The sequence below is a fragment of the Ailuropoda melanoleuca genome, chromosome 2 (genome assembly GCF_002007445.2).
Source record: "Ailuropoda melanoleuca isolate Jingjing chromosome 2, ASM200744v2, whole genome shotgun sequence".
NCBI lineage: Eukaryota > Metazoa > Chordata > Mammalia > Carnivora > Ursidae > Ailuropoda > Ailuropoda melanoleuca.
In genome coordinates this window covers 114476878-114497016 of record NC_048219.1, presented here as the reverse complement: position 1 = coordinate 114497016, position 20139 = coordinate 114476878, and the positions used below count along the sequence as shown (strand labels likewise).

At 34.1% G+C, this 20139-nt stretch overlaps 1 non-coding gene across 1 annotated transcript; it reads right to left on the bottom strand.

The window, feature by feature from the left end:
• Positions 1–19687: 19687 nt before the first annotated feature.
• On the bottom strand, positions 19688–19791 carry LOC117801201. The gene has a single exon (XR_004623731.1). It is a non-coding gene; the product is annotated as a U6 spliceosomal RNA (small nuclear RNA).
• Positions 19792–20139: the final 348 nt, after the last annotated feature.

Genomic DNA, 20139 nt, shown 5'->3' with positions numbered 1-20139 from the left:
GTTCTCACTTTCCACTTGATCTTTTTAATGTGTTATTGAATTCAGTCTGCTAATATTTGGTTTAGGACTTTTGCATCCATGTTCATCAGGGATGTTGGCCTATCTGGTTTTGATAAGAGGATAATGCTGATTATAAGATCAGCTTGATAGTGTTCCCCTCTCTTCTATTTTTTGGAAGAGTTTGAGAAGAATTGGTGTTAATTCTTCTTTAAATGTTTGAATTCACCAGTGAAGCCATCTAGTCCTGGTCTTTTCTTTGTGGGAGGTTTTTGATTACAGGATCAATCTTCTTAGAAGTAATTGTTCTGTTCAAACTTTCTACCTCATGATCCAGATTCAGTGGATTTATGTTTCTAGGATTTTATCTATTCTTGGTTGTCCAATTGTTGGCATATAATTGTTAATAGTAGACTCTTATGATCATTGCATTTGTATGGTAACAGTTGTACTCTCCCCTCTTTCATTTCTAATTTTATTTGACTCCTCTATATTTTTTTCTTGGTGAGTCTGTTTGTCAATTTTGTTTGTTTTCAAAAACCCAGATGTTAGTTTCACTTATCTCTTCTATTGTCTTTTTAGTCTCTATTTAATTTATTTCTGCTCTAATCTTTGTTATTTCCTTTCTTCTACTAACTTTGGGCTTCATTTGTTCTTCCTTTTCTCTTTCCCTGAGGTGTAATGTTACGTTGTTTATTTGAGTTCTTTCTCCCCCACTTTTTTTTCTTTTCTTTCTTTCTTTCTTTCTTTCTTTCTTTCTTTCTTTCTTTCTTTCTTTTCTTTCTTTCTTTCTTTCTTTCGAGAGACCACATGTGTGTGAGACGCAGTGGAGGGACAGAGGGAAAGGGAGAGAAAGAATCTTACACAGGCTCCACATCCTGCATGGAGCCTGATGCAGGGCTCAGTCTCACAACGCTGAGATCATAACATGAGCCAAAATCAAGAGTTGGCTGCTTAACTGACTGAGCCACCCCGGTGCTTCTCGTTTTTCTTAATATAGGCATTTATCAATATAAACGTCCCTCTTAAAACTGCTTTTGCTGAATCCCATAAATTCTGGTATGTTGTATTTCCATTTTCATTTTTCTAAAGATTTTCTTAAAATTTTTAAAAGATTTTTATTTATTTATTTGAGAGAGAGAGAGAGCACATGACGTGGGAGAGGCAGAAGGACAGGGAGAAGCAGGCTCCCCACTGAATGGGCAGCCCAATGTGGGGCTTGATCCCAGGACCCTGAGAACATGACCTGAGCCAAAGGCAGATGCTTAACTGACTGAGCCACCCAGGCACACCCTGCAGATATTTTTTATTTCTCTTTTGATTTTTTCCTTGACTCATTTATTGTTTAGTAGCATGTTGTTTAATCTCCACATTTTTATAAATTTTCAAGTTTTCTTCTTATAATTGACATCTGTTTTCATAACATTGTGGTTGGAAATGATGCTTCATAAGATTTCAATCTTCTTAAATTTATTAACACTTGTTTTGTAGCCTAATATATGATTGATCTTGGAGAATGTTCTATGGGCACTTGGAGATGTTCAGTATATGTCTGTAAAATTCATTTGGTCTACTGTGTAGTTTAAGTACAATGTTTCCTCATTGATTTTCTATCTGAATAACCTATCTATTGTTGAAAATGGGGTATTGAAGTTTTTCATTATTATTGTATTGCTGTACATTTCTTCCTTCAGATCTGTTAATATTTGCTTTATGTATTTAGGTGTTCCTATGTTGGGTGAATAAATACTTGTAATTGTTATATCTTCTTGGATTGACCCCTTCATCATTACATAACAACCTTCTTGTCTCTTATTACTCTTTTTGGCTAAATCTATTTTGTCTGATATAAATGCAGCATTAGGTTGAGAAAGGTGATGTTGGGGAATTTTCTGAGACCAAAATGTAGACTAAATGAGGATTGAGACAATGACTGCAGATGAAGCTGAAGAGACAGATTACAGCTAGAGTATTATGGATCTTAAGCACTTATGAACTTGGGAAAAAAACCTATGGGAAAATCACATTTTTTTTTCCTCTAAAGGAATATCCCACACAATAGTATGGATGAATGCAAAGGAGACCAAATGCAGACAGACTGCAAAGAAACTGAGAGGTATGAAATGGGCCCATGGGATACAGAGTTAATCACATGCCTAAAATCTGAATATAAAAGTAGCACTACATGTGGATTTTAGACATTTTGAAGAATTCAGAAAAACATAAGAAATAAATATATCTTTAATCTTACAACATAGAAACTGGTGGTTAACATTTCAGTATATTCATTTCTAGATTGTTTTCTCTACATGCGTGTACATTTTAAAAACAAAGTTTGTGACATCAATGTGAAATACTCTGTAAATAAACAGTTTCTGAGCCATCAAATAATGGACAGACACGATTTGTGTGATACATCATCAGTTACTGCCATTATTAGAAATGTAGAGATTTTAAAATTTAAAAAGCATTTGTAAATGTGCTTGTGCCTACATATTTGTGTCCTTGTCTGATTATTTAGAAAAGGCTATTAGATGTAGAATTTCTAGGCAAAATATGATATACTTTTAAAGGTTTTTAAAAGTATCTATTCAAAATTCATGTTAAGAAAGCAATTGATATTCCTACCAGCAGCGTCTTTTCCCTGAAGCTTTTAAAACAATGAATATTTTTATTTTTTCCTGACAATAGGCAAATATGATATCTCACTGTTCAATTTGCATTCCTTTGATTACTTAGGAAGTTAAATACTTTCATGTTTATTGTAACTTGCCCGTTCTGTCAATTTTTCTATTGGGGTGTTTGTAGATTAATGTTTGACTTAAAAAGGCTCAAGGACCTATCTGTTTAGGCAAAATACAGCATAACAATTGGAATTCGTTATTCAGCCATAGAGAAGTTGTAAAAGCATCTCAAAAATTCAAAATGTGTGAAAAATAAGAACACAGCAAGGCTTCAGGTAAATAGAAATAGTGTAAATATTTAGTAGAAAAGTCATAGTTGTGCAAAGTTACCAACTGCATGCCATAATGAAGTTAAGGCAGAACTGGCTATTTTCAAGGTTCCAGAAGAATGAAGCAATGAAATTGAGAGCCTTTGTCCATGTGAATGCCAAGAAATCCCCTTGGGTTTTAGAGAGGAGTTCTATACTGAGGTGTGGATGACTGCATTAGCGATGTCAGTTGCATTTTTTTTTAAGTGTATATAAGAGTAAAAAATGCCAAATTACAATAACCTTGAAAACTAGTCATAGGTATCAGTAATCTATTAAACTTCAAAGGAGATAGAGGAAAACTAGTCAAGGAAATATTGTACAAGACTAATTCACATCCAATCTGAATATCAGTCCCTTAAATGCAGGCACCCTGCTCCACTGAAAGTGAATGGCCTGTCCTGAAATTTGTAGGAACAATTTTCCTGACATTACTACAACAGTACAATAAAACCCACTCACTTGTGTAACCACCATCATGATCAAGATTTAAAATATTTTCATCACACCAAAAGGGCTCTCATTTCTCTGTTTTCTCTCACTACAAGTAAATTACCTTTTTTCTAAAATTTCATATAAATGGAATTAAAAAGGATTACTTTAAGTATCTACTTTTACTCAATGTAATGTTCTTTAAGTTTCATCCATGTTGCTGCATAGATTAGTAGTATGCAGCAGAATTCTTTTTCATTGCCTTATGGTATTCCATGTGAAATGTTATTTCATGTGGATATACCACAAATCATTTATCCATCAATTTGTTTTTTTTTCCATTAATTTGTTGATAAGCATATGGGTTGTTTGCCACTTGAGGCTATTATGAATGAATTTGCTATGTACAAGTTTCCATTTACAAATCTTAGTGTGGTTATATGTTTTTATTTTTCTCAGGTATTTACTTAGAAGTGTAATGGCTAGGTCCTATGTTAGATATAGGTTTCACTCTTCACTAGCTTTAACAACAACAATAACAACAACAAAAGAGTATTCTTTTTAATTACAGCCATTCTATTGGCTGTATAGTAGTATTTCATTGTGGCTTCAATTTACATTTCCCTGATGATTAACAGTGTTGAAAAGCTTTGTTGTGTGAATTGGTCATCTCTTCATCTCTTCACTTAATATTTTCTAAACCGTTTGCCCACTTCTTTATTTTTTGTTTGTTTATTTTTTATTATTCAGATATGAGCTCTTTATAAAATCTGGAAGGAAGTCTTTCATCAGATATACATATTGCAAATATTTTCTCTCAGTTTGTGGCTTGCTTTCATTTGTTGTTTTTTCATTTTTTGTAATGGTGTCTCTCACAGAGGAAAATTTAGTTTTGATAACATCAATTTTATCAATCTTCTCCTTTTATACTTCTTGCTTTTGTGTTCAATCTCAGAAAACTTTCACCTATGTAGGAGTTTGATAGCTTTAGATCTTTACTTGTAGATCTGTAACAAATTTTGAGTTATTTTCGACATATGGTGTTAGTTAAAGTTCAATATTCCTTTTTATTTTTATATTTGGAACATCCAGGGCTTTTTTAAAAAAGACTATCATTCTTCCCATTGCATAGCTTGGTGCCCTTTTCAAAATTAAATTGATCAGTTATGTGTAAGTTTATTTCTGAAACCTCTACTCTACTTCATTGATATATATCCTCATGCTAATACAATACTGTCTTATTATAGCTTTATAATGATCACAAAGTTAGGTAGTATAAGTCTTTCAATTTTGTTCTTTCATTTTAAATTTGTTGAACTATTTTACATCTTTAATATTTCTATATGAATTTTAAGATCTTGTCAATTTCTAGGGGATAAAAAAGTGACAGTTGAGTATTAAATCAGATTTCATTGAATTTATACATAAATTGGATGAATAATCTTAACAATTTAAGGTTTTAATTCAGAAACCTAGCTTATTGCCCCATTTAATTGTTGTCTTTAATTGCCTTCAGCTATATTTTATACACAAATTTTTTAAGTTCATTCCTTAATATTTAATAGCTTTTCAAATTGTATTTTCTAATTGTCATTAGAAATGAAATTGGACCCTTCTTCCTAAACTTCACTATGGTCTAGAAAGTGCCTATAGGAAGATTGTCCAGGTTATCATTGTACTCACCTATTCTGTATTCCTTTTCTCAGGATAGCAACACCGGGCTGACTACTGACCAATGTAAAGACAGTTGTTTCATCATTTCTTTTAATGTTCTGATTGTTCATTGTGGGATAGCAAATTTAGCCCCAGTTATTGCATCACAACCAAGAGTAGAATTCTTAAATATATTAATTTTTAATGTGATGCATTCTCAGAAAATTAAATAGGCACCCATGCTCTTTACATTCGAGAATGTGAAGACTATGGTAGAAATAGGGAGATACTGGCAGATTCAGAAGAGTGCTGTAGTCTAAAAGTGATGTACTTTTTCATGTATTTTTCCTGACAAGATAAAAACTACAAAACTCTGCGAATTATTGAATTATAAATTATCTCCCACATAGTCAGGTAATTAAAGAACTGCTACAGGAGGTCCATCTTTTAGCAACTATCAAACCTATACTAAAGGTTTTTCTCTTCAACTTCTATGTCAGCAAAAAAGCTAAAAAGGATGTGAGTAAAAGACAGGAAGGGGGCAAAGGAAATATATCAATGTATCTGGCTTTGCTAGAATTTTCTGCACTTAGTAATCAAAAAAAAAAATCACTTAGGGAACAATGAATAAATATTGCAATGTAGGGCACCTTAGTATTGCACCATGGATACAGAGGAAAAGAATACTGTTGAGCATATTTTTATTTGAGAAAACACAAAATAATTGGAAATTTTTCTTTAACGTTTAAAAGAAAATTCAAAAAATCTTGGACTATAAAACAAAGTGAAATATGACAAAAATTCAGGAGATTTTAAATAAATGGATGAGATAGAATAAAATATAAATTTAAAGAAACAGAGATCTCTGCAAGAAATAAAAGCAAGTCTAGGAGAAAATTTTGAGTTGTTTGCACGACATTTAGAAGTAAGAGGCTAAGATACTAGGACAAAGAAAAGATAAACATTATGGAAAATAAACATGTACTTTATTTACAAGTATAATACCTAAACAAACAAACAAAAAAGAGTTATATCATATTTTGAGAACAGGATAGAATTAATACACTTATGACAACCGAAGAGAAGTAATAATTAGAATCTGGAAAGGAGAGCTTACCTAGGTTGAAGAATAATTAGAATTTCTGGGTTTATTAGCTTAAGTATACCAATACCTAGATAGCCTGGTGAATTTTTTGAAGTGCATGGATTAATAGAATTTCAAAGAATGTTCAGGCAGAAATAAATAAAGTTTACATACAAAGGAATAATATCAGTTTGACCTTAAACTTTTTCTGTATCACTAACTCCAGAAGACATTGAAATATTAAGAGAGTTTTGAGGGAAAATACTACCACCCAGAACTCTATAACTGTGTTATATTTGAAGGAAAAAGAAGAAAATTATCAGATATACACGGCTTAACAGTGTAATTTCCACACTCTTATAAGGTGGGAAAAAACCTCACAGACATATGCCTGCTTGAAATATGCAGCGATTTGAAAACTGAATCAAAATAAAGAAGTTAAGAACATTGATAAGAAAAATTTCATGGTCTGCATGGTATCAAGTGAGCCCTGAGTTAACATAATGAATGCTTAAACAAACTGAACACAAATGCCATATTAATTTTTGGACAAAGAAACACATAATTTAAAAATAAGGTAAATCTGAAGTGAAAAATATTAAATTACAAAATTAGAAAACAACTATGGGAAGAAAAGTAAATAAACTTGCTAAATTTTTGTTCTTTGAGAAGAATCAGTATGATAAGAAGAGAAATATAAGTTCAAGTTTGTTATTTAAAAAGATTAAAGTAATCTCTAGTCGGACAAAGATTTTTTATAGCTATCAAATAAGTGAAGAAAGAAAACAGAAACAATTATACCTTACATATCAAAAGAGAAAAAATAGTAATAATAGCACTTACTATACTGAAACAATAAGATTAAGTACATAAATCTGATAATGCAAATATACTAAATTACCTTAATAAAAATATCCCACAAAAATTCTCATTTTTGAGTACAAAATTCAAACACATTCTGATACAGTTTCTTAAGATTTGGGGTTATTTACATTTACTTAAAATTTAAGAAATTTTTGGTACAGACACAAAGGATTTAACAAGAAGCCTACAATACAGTGTCCAAATGTCTTTTGTCACCTGCTAGCTATTTACAATAAGCAAGTTAGAATATTTTTCTGTGTTATGGTTTCTTTACCTGTAAAATGAAAATAGTACTAGTATCTACCCCACAAGATGTTCGAAGGATCACCTAAGTTAAAGGATATAAAATGCTCAGAACATTGCCTATTTTTAGGAAGTGCTACATTAATATTTTTATGTACAGAAATTCAGCAGGAGAAAAACTGGAAAGAGAAAAGTACTCTCAAGCCCTGACTGGGTGTACAGTTTTTGACAGCAGGTGCAGACATGTGCTGCTAGGGGTTACAGCTCCAGATGCCCACTACCTAGTGATAGTGAGACTATCTGAGGCTCTGATAAGATTGACCCAAACTTATTGGATATACACCTGAAATAGCACCAAAATTCAAGGGTCCAGAAAGGGAAGATATGAAGTTAGAAGGCATCATTTAGCATCATTAAATCCTGATTATACCGGGTACTGTCTGTTCCACTGAAGGACTTTTTAGAGTAGAAGCAGTCAACTTTCAAGGACAAAAATATAGCTGTGCAATTGACTGATGAAAAATCTAAATTTTTTCTAAAGGGGAACAGAGAATGGCTATTTATTATGTTTGAACAAGCAAATAATTATGTTCTTCTTAAAACACAAAGCTTTGCTGAATGACATCGTGGACGCAAAAATGCTCTGTTTGCCAGTGTAAAAGGCATTCCCCATCTGATTGGGTGGGTAGGGAGAGAGATAAAAGTCACTAGGGGAGTGAAGTTAAGTAGCCCCTTTAACTTCTCCTCTGATTATGGATGGAATGCTTCCTCTGGGGGAAATGCATTCCACACTGGAAAGCAGTAAAGTGCAAGATGAAAAAGAGAAAGTAATAAGCCAGGTATGTTCATGATATAGGCCTTTGTGCTGACAATTCTCTAATTAAGAAAAAGAAAGGAGAAAATAGTTAAAATATATAAAAAAATCATGCCAGAGAATTTTGAATGAGAGTCAACAGAAGAAAATGCAAAGTCAGAAATTTGATACAGTAATTCGATAAAGCCGTAAGATTTATTAAAGTTGAAGACAGAGCTGTAAAAATACTTGTCATACATGTTGATAGGAAAGGTTTACCAGATAAATTTGGAAAGGAAAAGCATGCTGAGCTTTTTAAAACTGGTGTATCACCTGTGGTTCATACACACAAGTATTAATTGTCTTGAATATTAGTTATGGATGATGAGTATCAACCCCATGCAGAGTCCTTCAGACTCTCCCTTCTGTAACAGCAGGAGAAATTCATGCAAGCTGCAGCTTTTTGTGCCTGACATCGAAGTTTCTGTCTGTGTGCCTGACACTGCTGGGACAGGGTTGCGTGCCTGACACGGAAGGTATGAGGTTAGGCAGTATCAATAGACTTCTTTTTTTTTTTTTTTTAAGATTTTATTTATTTATTTGACAGAGAGACAGCCAGCGAGAGGGAACACAGCAGAGGAGTGGGAGAGGAAGAAGCAGGCTCCCAGCGGAGGAGCCTGATGTGGGACTGGATCCCCAAACGCCGGATTCACACCCTGAGCCAAAGGCTTAAGGACTGCGCTACCCAGGCGCCCCAGTATCAATAGGCTTCTGTTACAGTTGATTACCTTTCCTATTTCAACATTTAAAAGGAAGATAACATTGGCTAAAGGGTAAGTATCTCATTCTCTCTACTCCTGTTGAGCCTCTGGTGAAGGGAGTACTCTGCTGAAGGCAAAGTTTAAAATTCAAGGAAGCACATATCTTGAAACAGGTTTTATAAAGATGAGAATGTAGAAGTTAAAGGAAGAAAGAAGTGGACACAATTTCTTTATTGGTGGTGATTAGGAAAGAATCATGTGAGGACATGGAACTTTAAAACAAATCTAAGAGGAAGGAGGAAATCAAAACTAAAACCAGGCTTCTTAAAATCTTGCTAAAGTTGGATTTAAAGAAAATGTATAAGCTTGAGAGAAAGACTGCAGGGAGTGGGTCGGAGAGGGGAATAAGGCAAATCTGTCTCTGAATGTGGTAGTGCATTAAGATTTTAGACTTAGTTATTTAACGGAACAGAACAAATAAACTACACCTACAAAGTACTTAAGGAGGAAAATAAGAATATGCTAATTACAATTCGAGAATAAATACTCTGAGTAGCATATACATGCAATAAAATGCCTAGAGACAAGCATTCCAGAAATAAATTAATTAAGTAAGTAATAGAACAAAACAGGAGAATAAAAAAAGGTAAAGGAAAACAAACTTTTGGCATATAGTTATTCAGGTTTAAGTAATTGATATTCAATTTCTGTAGAAACTTTGTTGAACTGGCTCATGGGAGTTGGATTGTAAATATGTATAATATGTAAATAACTTTTAATATACTTGAAGGATTTAAAAAGAGGGATAATAGATATGAAAGTGCTCTACAATGAATATCATTACAGACACTGAGAATGTTGAAAGGAATACCCAAAGAACATTTCCAATTCTTGTCTCATATCTGCTTATATGTATTTAATTTCCTGCATAGGGTCACTTACAAAATATAAGCCCTTCCTTATTGAATTTATTTTCTTTCAACTTATCTTCTTTCAAGGCATTGCCTCTCAGAATTTCTATATAGTGGAGATTCATTTGTCTGCTTTTCTATGTTTATTGTTTTTGTCATCCATTTTAGTCCCAAAGATTCTCAAAGGCAGGAAACCTAGCTATTTACATTGGTCCGGAAAGAGTAAATATTATATGATAATGGTTTTCAGAGATTAATTCACTAGGCAGTATTTAAAACAATTCCATTTTGGAAAATAAATTCAATTTTAACTTTGTTACATACAGCTTGCATCTTCTACTAAAATTCATGGTAAAACTGGGTAAATCTTTTTAATATGTAGCCAACTTTCAATTACTAGGCGAACCTTGTTTGCAAATACTGAATGTTCTTTCAAAAATGTCACTTTCATCATATTTCAAGAATCTTAATTCCTGGTCACATAGTAACTATGAATCCAGCATTTATAGCTTTAAAAAATGCCACCCAATATCACCATAATATAACCATCATACTCCTTTATTGGTTCTGTTTTGGTTAAATTTTGCCCAAACTACTTATCACAAGTTTTCTTCAGTCTGAAGTACTTCCTCATTTTTGCATGCTAACAATTAATACCAAGTCTTTACTTTGTGCAGAATTCACTTCCTGTACTAGCACCTTAATGCAATATTTCTGTGTCAGTGATAATCCAAATTTTCGAAAGGATAAGTATCAATTTATATTTTGGAATAAATAATAATAATTAGTTTTAAGATGATTTTAAATGTGCATCAGTAACTAAGGTTCCAAGGAAGGATGAAAGAAGAAGAAATATTCTGAAATGGAACCTGAGAATAATAAACCAATCACCACATTTTATCTATTAAACTTCCTGAGAATTCCTCTTTTCTCCTATTTCTCTGGATATTCACGCCCACTGTCTCAGTTCAGACCATCATCATCTCTTGCCTGGATTTAGAAGGCAAGATTTATAAACCAAGAATTAATAGGAACTTCTTACTATCTAATTTTCCAGTTTTAGTGTTCTCTGCAACCCATTTTCCATGTTTTTCAAGAAAAACAATAGTTCTAGAATATAATCTGATCATGTTATCCCCCTACTTTAAAAGCTCTGCAATGGTTCTAGATTATCTTAAAGATAATTACGATTTCTCACCAGTGCTTTCAAAAGTCCTACACCCCTAACTGGTCCCTAATCACTGCTCCAGTTCTTTGGCAAATTTTATGCCCCAACGTCTTGAATCTATTGGCAGGTATATGAGTGATGAACAATTCCCAGTGTCCTTAGGTTTATTATCCTCTTTCTCCTCCCCCCCTCCTTCTTGAATTGTGAAAACATGAGATTTATTTACCCTTTTAACAAATTTTTAAATATTTTTTTCCTTTTTCCCCCTGGTTTTATTGAGATATGATTGACATGTATCACTGTGTTAAGTTTCAGGTGTACAGCATAAAGGTTTGACACACATATATTGTGAAGTGATTACCACAATAAGTTTAGTTAACATACATCATCTTATGAAGATACAAAAAAAAAAAAAAAGAAATGAAAAAAAAGAGAAAAAAATTTCTCCTTCTAATGAGAACTCTTAGGATTTACTCCCTTAACAACTTTCATATATATCATATATGCTACATGTTATATACCATATAGCCATCATGTTGTACATTACATTCCTAATACTTATTTAATAAAATTTAAGTGTACAATATAGTACTATTAACTAGTATACAAGATTGTTAACTACAGGCACAGTATTGTTTAGCAGATTTCTAGAATTTATTTATCTTGCATAATTGAAATTTTTCACCCATTGAATAGCCTCTTCCCATTTCTTTCTACACCTAGCCCCTGGCAACTATCATTTTACTCTTTGGTTTTTTGTTTTGTTTTGATTTTTTTGTTTTTAAGATTTTATTTACTTTATTTATTTGTTTGACAGAGAGAGCGAGCACAAGCGGGGGGAATGGCAGATGGAGAGGGAGAAGCAGGCTCCCTAGAGATGTGGGGCTCAATCTCAGTACCCTGGGATCATGATCTGAGCTGAAGGCAGAAGCTTAACCGACTGAGCCACCCAGGTGCCCCGACCCTTTGTTTTTTTGGTTTGACTATTTTAAATACCTCATATAAAGTAGAATCATACAGTATTTGTTCTTTTGTGACTGGCTTATTTTATTTAACATAATGTTCTCAAGGTTCATCCATGGTGTCACGTATGGCAGGATTTCCTTCTTTTTTTAAGACTCAGTAATAATCCGATCATATGTATATACCACATTTTCTTTATTCATCTATTGATGGACATTTAGGTTGTCTTTACATCTTTGCTATTGTCAATAATAATGCAATGAACATGGGGATGGAAATATTTCTTTTGAGATCTTAATTTCAACTCTTGCATAAATACCTAGAAGTGAGATTGCTGGATCATATCGTAGCTCTATTTTTAATCTTTTGAGGAAACTCCACATTGTTTTCTATAGTACCTGGACCATTTTACATTTCCACCAACAGTGTACAAGGGTTCCAATTTCTACACATACACAGCAATAATTTTTTTTATAATAGCTATCCTAGATGTGAGGTGATATCTCATTGGATTTTGATTTGCATTTCCCTATTGATTAATGATATGGAGCATCTTTTCATATGTCTGTTAGCCACTTGTATGTCTTTTTTAGAGAGAAGTCTATTCAAGTCCTTTTCTCATTTTTTAACAGTTATTTGTTTTCTTGTTTTGGTTTGTTTGCTATTGAGTTTAGGAGTTCCTTAGATATTTTGGAAAATAAAACCTTATCCAATATACGGATTGCAAATATTTTTCTTATTTTGTGGGTCACTTTTTCACTCAAAAGATTGATTCTTTTATTGTTCAGAAGTTTTTTAGTTTGCTATTGTCCACTTGATTATTTTTACTTTTGTTTCCTGTCCTTTGGTGTCATATCCAAGAAATCATTACCAAGATTCAAGCCATGAAGATTTCCCATTAGGTTTTCTTTTAGGAGTTTTATAATTTCAGTTCTTATGTTTTTAATCTATTTTGAGTTGACTTTTTTGTATGGTATAAAATATAGGTCCAATTTTATTCTTCTGCATGTGGATATCCAGTGTTCCCAACACCACTTGTTGAAGACAGTTTTTACCCCATTGCATCCTTCATCGAAACCAGTTGACAATAAATATGTGTGGGTTTATTTCTAGGCTCTTTATTCTGACCCAGTCTATATGTCTGACATTATGCCAGTTCCAAACTTAGACAGATTTTTTTAAAAGATTTATTTATTCATTTGAGTGGGTAGCGGGGGTGGGGAGGGAGAGAGAATCCTGAAGCAGGCTGTCTAATGAGCATAGAAACTGATGCAGGGCTTGATCCCAGGACCCTGAGACCATGACCTGAGCCCAAGTTAAGAGTCAGCCACTCAACCAATGAGCCACCCAGGCACCCCTAGACAGACTTTTTAAATCTGTTTTTGTAGCAATAGAACTATATGGGAGTAATTTCTTAAGATTTAATATTAATATTTTGCTTTTTCTATAATCTGCAACAACCTAGTCCTTTCAAGTAATGGAATCACAGAAAAGAAGAGTTGCACAATACTTGACCAGTGCTATCCAGCTCGTTGGTGACAAAGCAGGAATAAGAACCCTGATCATGGAAGATCTTGCCCAGAGTTCTTATACCACATCACTGACCACTCTTTCATATGATTATGAAAAACTCACTGTAGTTGTAGGATATTGCAAAATTTTCCATTTTTCTGGACCTAATTTCATAATTAAAGTGTAAAAATAAAAACAGCAGATGGGAGAGAGGATGGAGACATCCTATTTCAGCAACATTCCTTGGACAGCTGGATGAGCAGATTGTGGGAACTGGAAAACAGTGATCAAATTGCTATTGACGAAGTCACCAATCAGTCATAATCAATTGACTATCAAACCACAATCTTGTTCTGATTTCTCATAGACCTCAGTCCCTTTCTTATTTTTGTGAATGAAACACACAAAAGTCAAAAATTTTTTTAAAAATTTTACTTATTTGCAAGAGAGAGAGAGAAAGAACATGAGTGGGGGGGGTGGGCAGAGGGAGAGGGAGAAGAGGATTCCCTCCTGAGCAGGAAGCCCGATGTGGGGCTGGATCCCAGGACCCTGAGATCAAGACCTGAGCCAAAGGCAGATGTTTAACCAACTGAGCCACCTAGGCACCCCTCACAAAAGTCAAAATTTTGTGTAAAACAGACTGCAAGTCAAAGATTTAGAAATTCCCTTTTACCTCAATATTTCCTGTGTCTTCAGTCTCTTATCTTTATACTTTATATCATTCTTGCCTAATTAAAAAATTCAAATATTGGGGTGCCTGGGTGGCACAGAGGTTAAGTGTCTGCCTTTGGCTCAGGGCGTGATCCCGGCGTTCTGGGATTGAGCCCCACATCAGGCTCCTCCGCTATGAGCCTGCTTCTTCCTCTCCCACTCCCCCTGCTTGTGTTCCCTCTCTCTCTGGCTGCCTCTATCTCTGTCAAATAAATAAATAAAATCTTTAAAAAAAATTCAAATATTTATAGGTTGGAGAATATGCACTCTTTACTTATTTATTGTACAGTTTATATAATACAAATACATTTTCAGTATCCTATTTGAGTGTAATTTAAGATTCACACATTACTGTGGTAAAGGAGAAAATTAAATTCTTTTACCTAAAGAAGGCTACAAAAATTTGCATAATGTATAAAAGAATAAAAGGTAACAAGGCACAGCCAATTGCCTGATCCTAAGACTTATAGAAACAAGTTCTTTTAACTGTATGTTTTTAAATATGTTCAATCATTTATTTAACAAAATTTGTAAAATCCTTACTACACACATTAGGCAAGGTATGCTTCTAGACTCATATAACCAAACTAAAACAAATGAACAAAAAGCTGAAAGATCCAAAACAATTTACAATAGCTTTGACTGAATTGCTAAACTCAAATAAGATTCCTATTGTTAATCTAAGTGTGACCAGATGGCCATGGGCATGTAGGAACATGGCAACTCCTCGAGAAAAGTTGTTGATAAAAATTGCAGGAATGGTAAATCTGAGAAGAGGCATGCTAGCCTGAAAAGTATGGGAGCAAGGTAGACAAAAAACCAATAGACGTACACATTATATGTTATGGCAAAATTCATTTATGTGATAGGCATTGTCAAAGGATTAGGGGATAATGGAATAAATGCACTTCCTATACTGGATACCAAGAATGATAATAATAATAATTAAAACATCAGCTACTATATATTATTTACTTAGTTTCCTTACACTTCATAATAACTTGATGAGTTAGCATTATCCCCCAATTCTACCAATAAAGAAATATATACTTTTTTGGGGCCAAGCCATGTGCCCAAAATTGTGGACTACTTAAATCACAGAACTCAGACCTATCTCAAAGTCTTTTCATTTAATATATATTTCCTGCTTGCAGATACATGGTCTTACTTTTGAGATTGCTGAAGAACCAGGTAGAGTGTGTAAATAGAGATGGAACAGATAGATACTGGAGCAGATTAATAAATATCAGAATGGGAGAAAGGTGGATTAAAACCAGAAAGCGAGACTCAAGCAGTCATTATTTTTTTAAAGATTTTATTTATTTATTCGACGGAGTTAGAGACAGCCAGCGAGAGAGGGAACACAAGCAGGGGGAGTGGGAGAGGAAGAAGCAGGCTCCTAGCGGAGGAGCCTGATGTGGGGCTCGATCCCATAACGCCGGGATCATGCCCTGAGCCGAAGGCAGACGCTTAACTGCTGTGCCACCCAGGCGCCCCACAAGCAGTCATGTTTTGAATTTCTATTTTTTTATAGTTGAACAAAAGATTGGATGTCTTCTCAAAAAAAATTTTTTTTGCTTCCTTGTATGGTAAAATTACCTTTAATGTGTAAGCAACACTACTGGGTTTCTTTTCCAATAATCTACAATCCCTGAACTGCACTTTTGCCTCTCTTCTTGGCAACAAGTTCTTCATTAGTGTTTTCTATAATGCAAAGGTCATGAGAAATAATTTACATGAAGTGTACCATATTAAACACAAGCAACTCTATTTTTATCCAGAATACTAAAAATTCTATTTGCTTATAGTGATCCAAATAACATACAACAAAATAAAAGCTTTCCTTTGGATAATTAAATATTTTTATTCAATTATCTGATTTAGCTGTCTAACCACTTAGGAAAAAAAACTTTCTGCAATGCACACAGAATAGATGTCTCAAAAATGGCTAATGAATAAATCAATAGTTGAACAAATGCATTTTAAAAAGGAAGCACTTACTTGGTTAACCTCTCAGAGCACACTTGAGATAATGCATGCTTTCCTTGATTAATCAAAGTCTTTATATTGCAAAAACAATTATTATTCATTTAAAAAGTGTGTCTTATTTTACTGTCAATATGCATGTATGAACCAATAAGAAATTATGGTTGCCAAAAAAAAAAAAAAGGCTGTTGCAATCATATGGTGAACTAATACAAGCATCATGAAATCTAGCAGAGGGAAAGATAATTCCATTTTTTCCCTCTGTACCAATCAGATGATATATATAGGGATATACAACATGTGGGTTAAAATTGATTATCATAAGAATTTTTTAGCTAGTGTAAAAAAAGGCACAGAGAAAAAAGAAAGAGAGGGAAAAATTCCTATTGAAATTACATTATAAAAAATAGAAGTTGGTATTTGCAACAGATATCTTAATGCAAAATCTATTCATTCTGAGTTACACTCTAGGGGAGGGGCAAGAGTTAAGAATAAAGTAAATTATAGGGATATCCAAAGTGCATCTTACAAATAAAAAATATATATACATATGTTTTCAGGTGGAGAAATGCATAAATGCTTTGCATTTAGAAGAGCATATTGGTTTATAGCTGCTTCATTTTAAGAAGGGAATTTTAAAAAGTGGAGTATGTGACAGTTGAAACAATCATGACAATATGGGTCTTCAAAATCTTTTCAAAAAATTCTGTTGCTGAAATTCACTCAGAGGATTAAAGTTAGAAAAATTTATGAAGTCCAAAGTAGCTTCATAATATGTGAAAAAAGATACCACCAGAATTTTCATAAATGTTAAGTATTGTTCATTATTTACTCAGTCAACAAAGTTTATATGAATTTAGCATATGCTAGGCTCTATTCATATCTTATAACAATTAAAAAGCACTGTTCTGACTTCTAGGTACATTTTATTTTAAAGTGGTTATGTAACTAAATAATTATGGGAAACTGATACTTGCTGGAATAAAATTTGGAATGAAGGACACATCAAAGTTTGCTCCAACAGGTCAGCAAAGGTCCCCCAGAGGAGACATTTAAATGAAGTCCCTGACCAGAAGGAGTTGGTGTTCACCAGATGGATAATTGAGAGGAAGAAGTCAAGCCAGGAGTGGGGGTAGGGAGTAATTGCTTTCTCATTGTGGTGGAACAGATAAGAAATTTGGGTTTTCAGGAACACAAGGCAATTGGAGAAGAGAACAAGAGAGTGCAAATGCAGTAGAGAGCTAAATGAACAGACTGTGGAAGGCTTTGCTCAGGAGTTTTATTTATGCTGGTAAAAAGGCAATGAATGATTTTATTTTTGAGAGCAACATGGTCAGATCCTTGTTTCAGAAAGATAAAACAGTGCAAGAGTAGTGGTCAGATCATGTGAGCAAAGAATCTTGTTAGCTCTTAAAACAGTCCAGATGAAGAATGCTGAGGGCTGAATCAAGGCAGGGTAAACATGTCAATTTCAATTTCCCTTGTTCTCAATAGAAAAGTTAGGGGAGATAGGAAAACTTTTGCACTGTGTTTCTCCTAAATAGGGAAACCGTGGCATTCACACTAAAGAATAATTAAAATGCAGTCTTTTAATTATGCCCAAGTGGAAGCCAGATTCTTTTGCCATATCTGGTAGCTAAGCATGTGATTTTGGACTCCAGATATATCTCTATTTAACAAAAGAATGAACAACATCAGCAGTTCAACTTTTCTAAAGGTGATGTACTCAAAATTCTTATAATAGGGGTGAAGGGCATCTAATTACACTAATTAAAACAGATACAGTTTCTCTCCTCAGAGATCAGTCAGTACACCTTGACAAGGTAATAACATCTTTTTCTTCCTATCACCTTTTTCCTCACCAGTTTGAGTTTCTTTGTTTCTACCAATTCCAGTGCTCATTCCACATAGCTCAGTATTGGTCTTCTTAAAGTGTTTCCAAAATTTCTAAAGATTCTTCTTTCAAGTTTTTGTAACTTTTTTTTAATAATAATTTTTTATTATGCTATGTTAGTCACCATACAGCACATCCCTAGCTTTCGATGTAAAGTTCCATGATTCATTACTTGCATATAACACCCAGTGCACCATGCAATACATGCCCTCCCTAATACCCATCACCAGCCTATCCCAATCCCCCCACCCTCCTCCCCTCTAAAGCCCTCAGTTTGTTTCCCAGAGTCCATAGTCTCTCATGGTTCATTCCCCCTTCTGTTTACCCACCCTTCCTTCTTCCCTTTCTTCTCCTACCAATCTTCCTCCTTCTTATGCTCCATNGAAATCATATGATAATTGTCTTTCTCTGCTTGACTTATTTCACTTAGCATTATCTCCTCCAGTCCCATCCATGTTGCTGCAAACATTTTGAAATTGTTCTTTTTGATGGCTGAGCAATATTTCATTGTATATATGGGCCACATCTTCTTAATCCAGTCATCTGTTGAAGGGCATCTTGGCTCCTTCCATGATTCAGCTATTGTGGACAATGCTGCTATGAACATTGGGGTGCATATGGCCCTTCTCTTCACTCTCTCTGTATCTTTGGGGTAAATACCCAGTAGTACAATTGCTGGATCATAGGGTAGCTCAATTTTTAACTTTTTAAGGGCCCTCCACACTGTTTTCCAGAGTGGCTATACCAACTTGCATTCCCACCAACAATGTAAGAGGGATCCCCTTTCTCCACATCCTCTCCAACATTTGTTGTTTCTTGCCTTGTCAATTTTTGCCATTCTAACTGGTGTAATCCAGCAAGGCTGTCATTCAGAATTGATGGAGAGATAAGGACCTTCCAGGATCGGCAGAAACTGACCGAATTCGTAACCACCAAACCAGCCCTACAGGAGATATTAAGGGGGGGTTCTATAAAAGGTTTTGTAACTCTTAATCTTACCTATCCACCTACCAAATATTCTAATTTTCATAATTATCAGGAATTCAGGCTATTTCTTCCTTTGCACAGATCTGATTTTACAAAGCATAAGAGTTTTCACTTAAGAATGTGCTTCCGTGGCTTAGTCAACTAGTATTTGTGCTGCCCCTAGTTCCTGGTAAAATATCATTTTTGATGTTTAGCATTTACAGCCTGCCCATAAAACTTATCAGGAAGAGAAGAGTCTGAATTTATTGCCTGTTCTTACTTTAAAATTGCTATCAATGAAATTAAGTCTTAACTACTAGATTCAGTGCTACCTAAATACCCATTCCTTCATTTAATAACTTTACTACATATAATTTTACTAATGAGTATTCAAGGCATCCTAATTATAATAGAACATGTAGATCAATATATATTAGTTAACACCCTGCTTATTGTGAAATAGTACTTTCTAATGAATGCCATGGTGGATGATGGGCAATTATAGATTTTCTTTTTATATTATATGGAGATAATCTACAAATTCCTCCATAATTAACATTTTCTAAGAATTCTTTCTTTGCTCAATATTTACTTTTATAATCACGCTGAGTCTATTGCCCCTCAGCGTGGAAATGTGGTTTCAAATATTTGATGTCATCTCATTACTTTCTCATTATTATTATTTTTTCATTAAAGGATAGCTGACACAATGTTAACATTAGTTTCAGGTGTACAACACAGTAATTTAACAAGTCTAAAATATATTAAATGTTTCACAAATTTGCAGGTCATCCTTGCACAGGGGCCATGCTAATCTCTGTATCATTCCAATTTTAGAATATGTACTGCCAAACTGAGCACTACTTTTTCATTATTTACTATAAATATGGTGATAAATTCCAAGACAAGAGAACAGGCTATTTGCTGTTGAAAGACCCTAAAATAATAAAGACATAAAATGATATACCACAATGAATTGCACAATCAAAATGGGAAATAATAGTAGAAAAGGAAACAGGAGAAGAGAGGACAGGGCTAGGAGAATTATCAGGTAAAATGTATTTTCCGGGGCGCCTGGGTGGCACAGCGGTTAGGCGTCTGCCTTCGGCTCAGGGCGTGATCCCGGCGTTATGGGATCGAGCCCCATGTCAGGCTCCTCTGCTATGAGCCTGCTTCTTCCTCTCCCTCTCCCCCTGCGTGTGTTCCCTC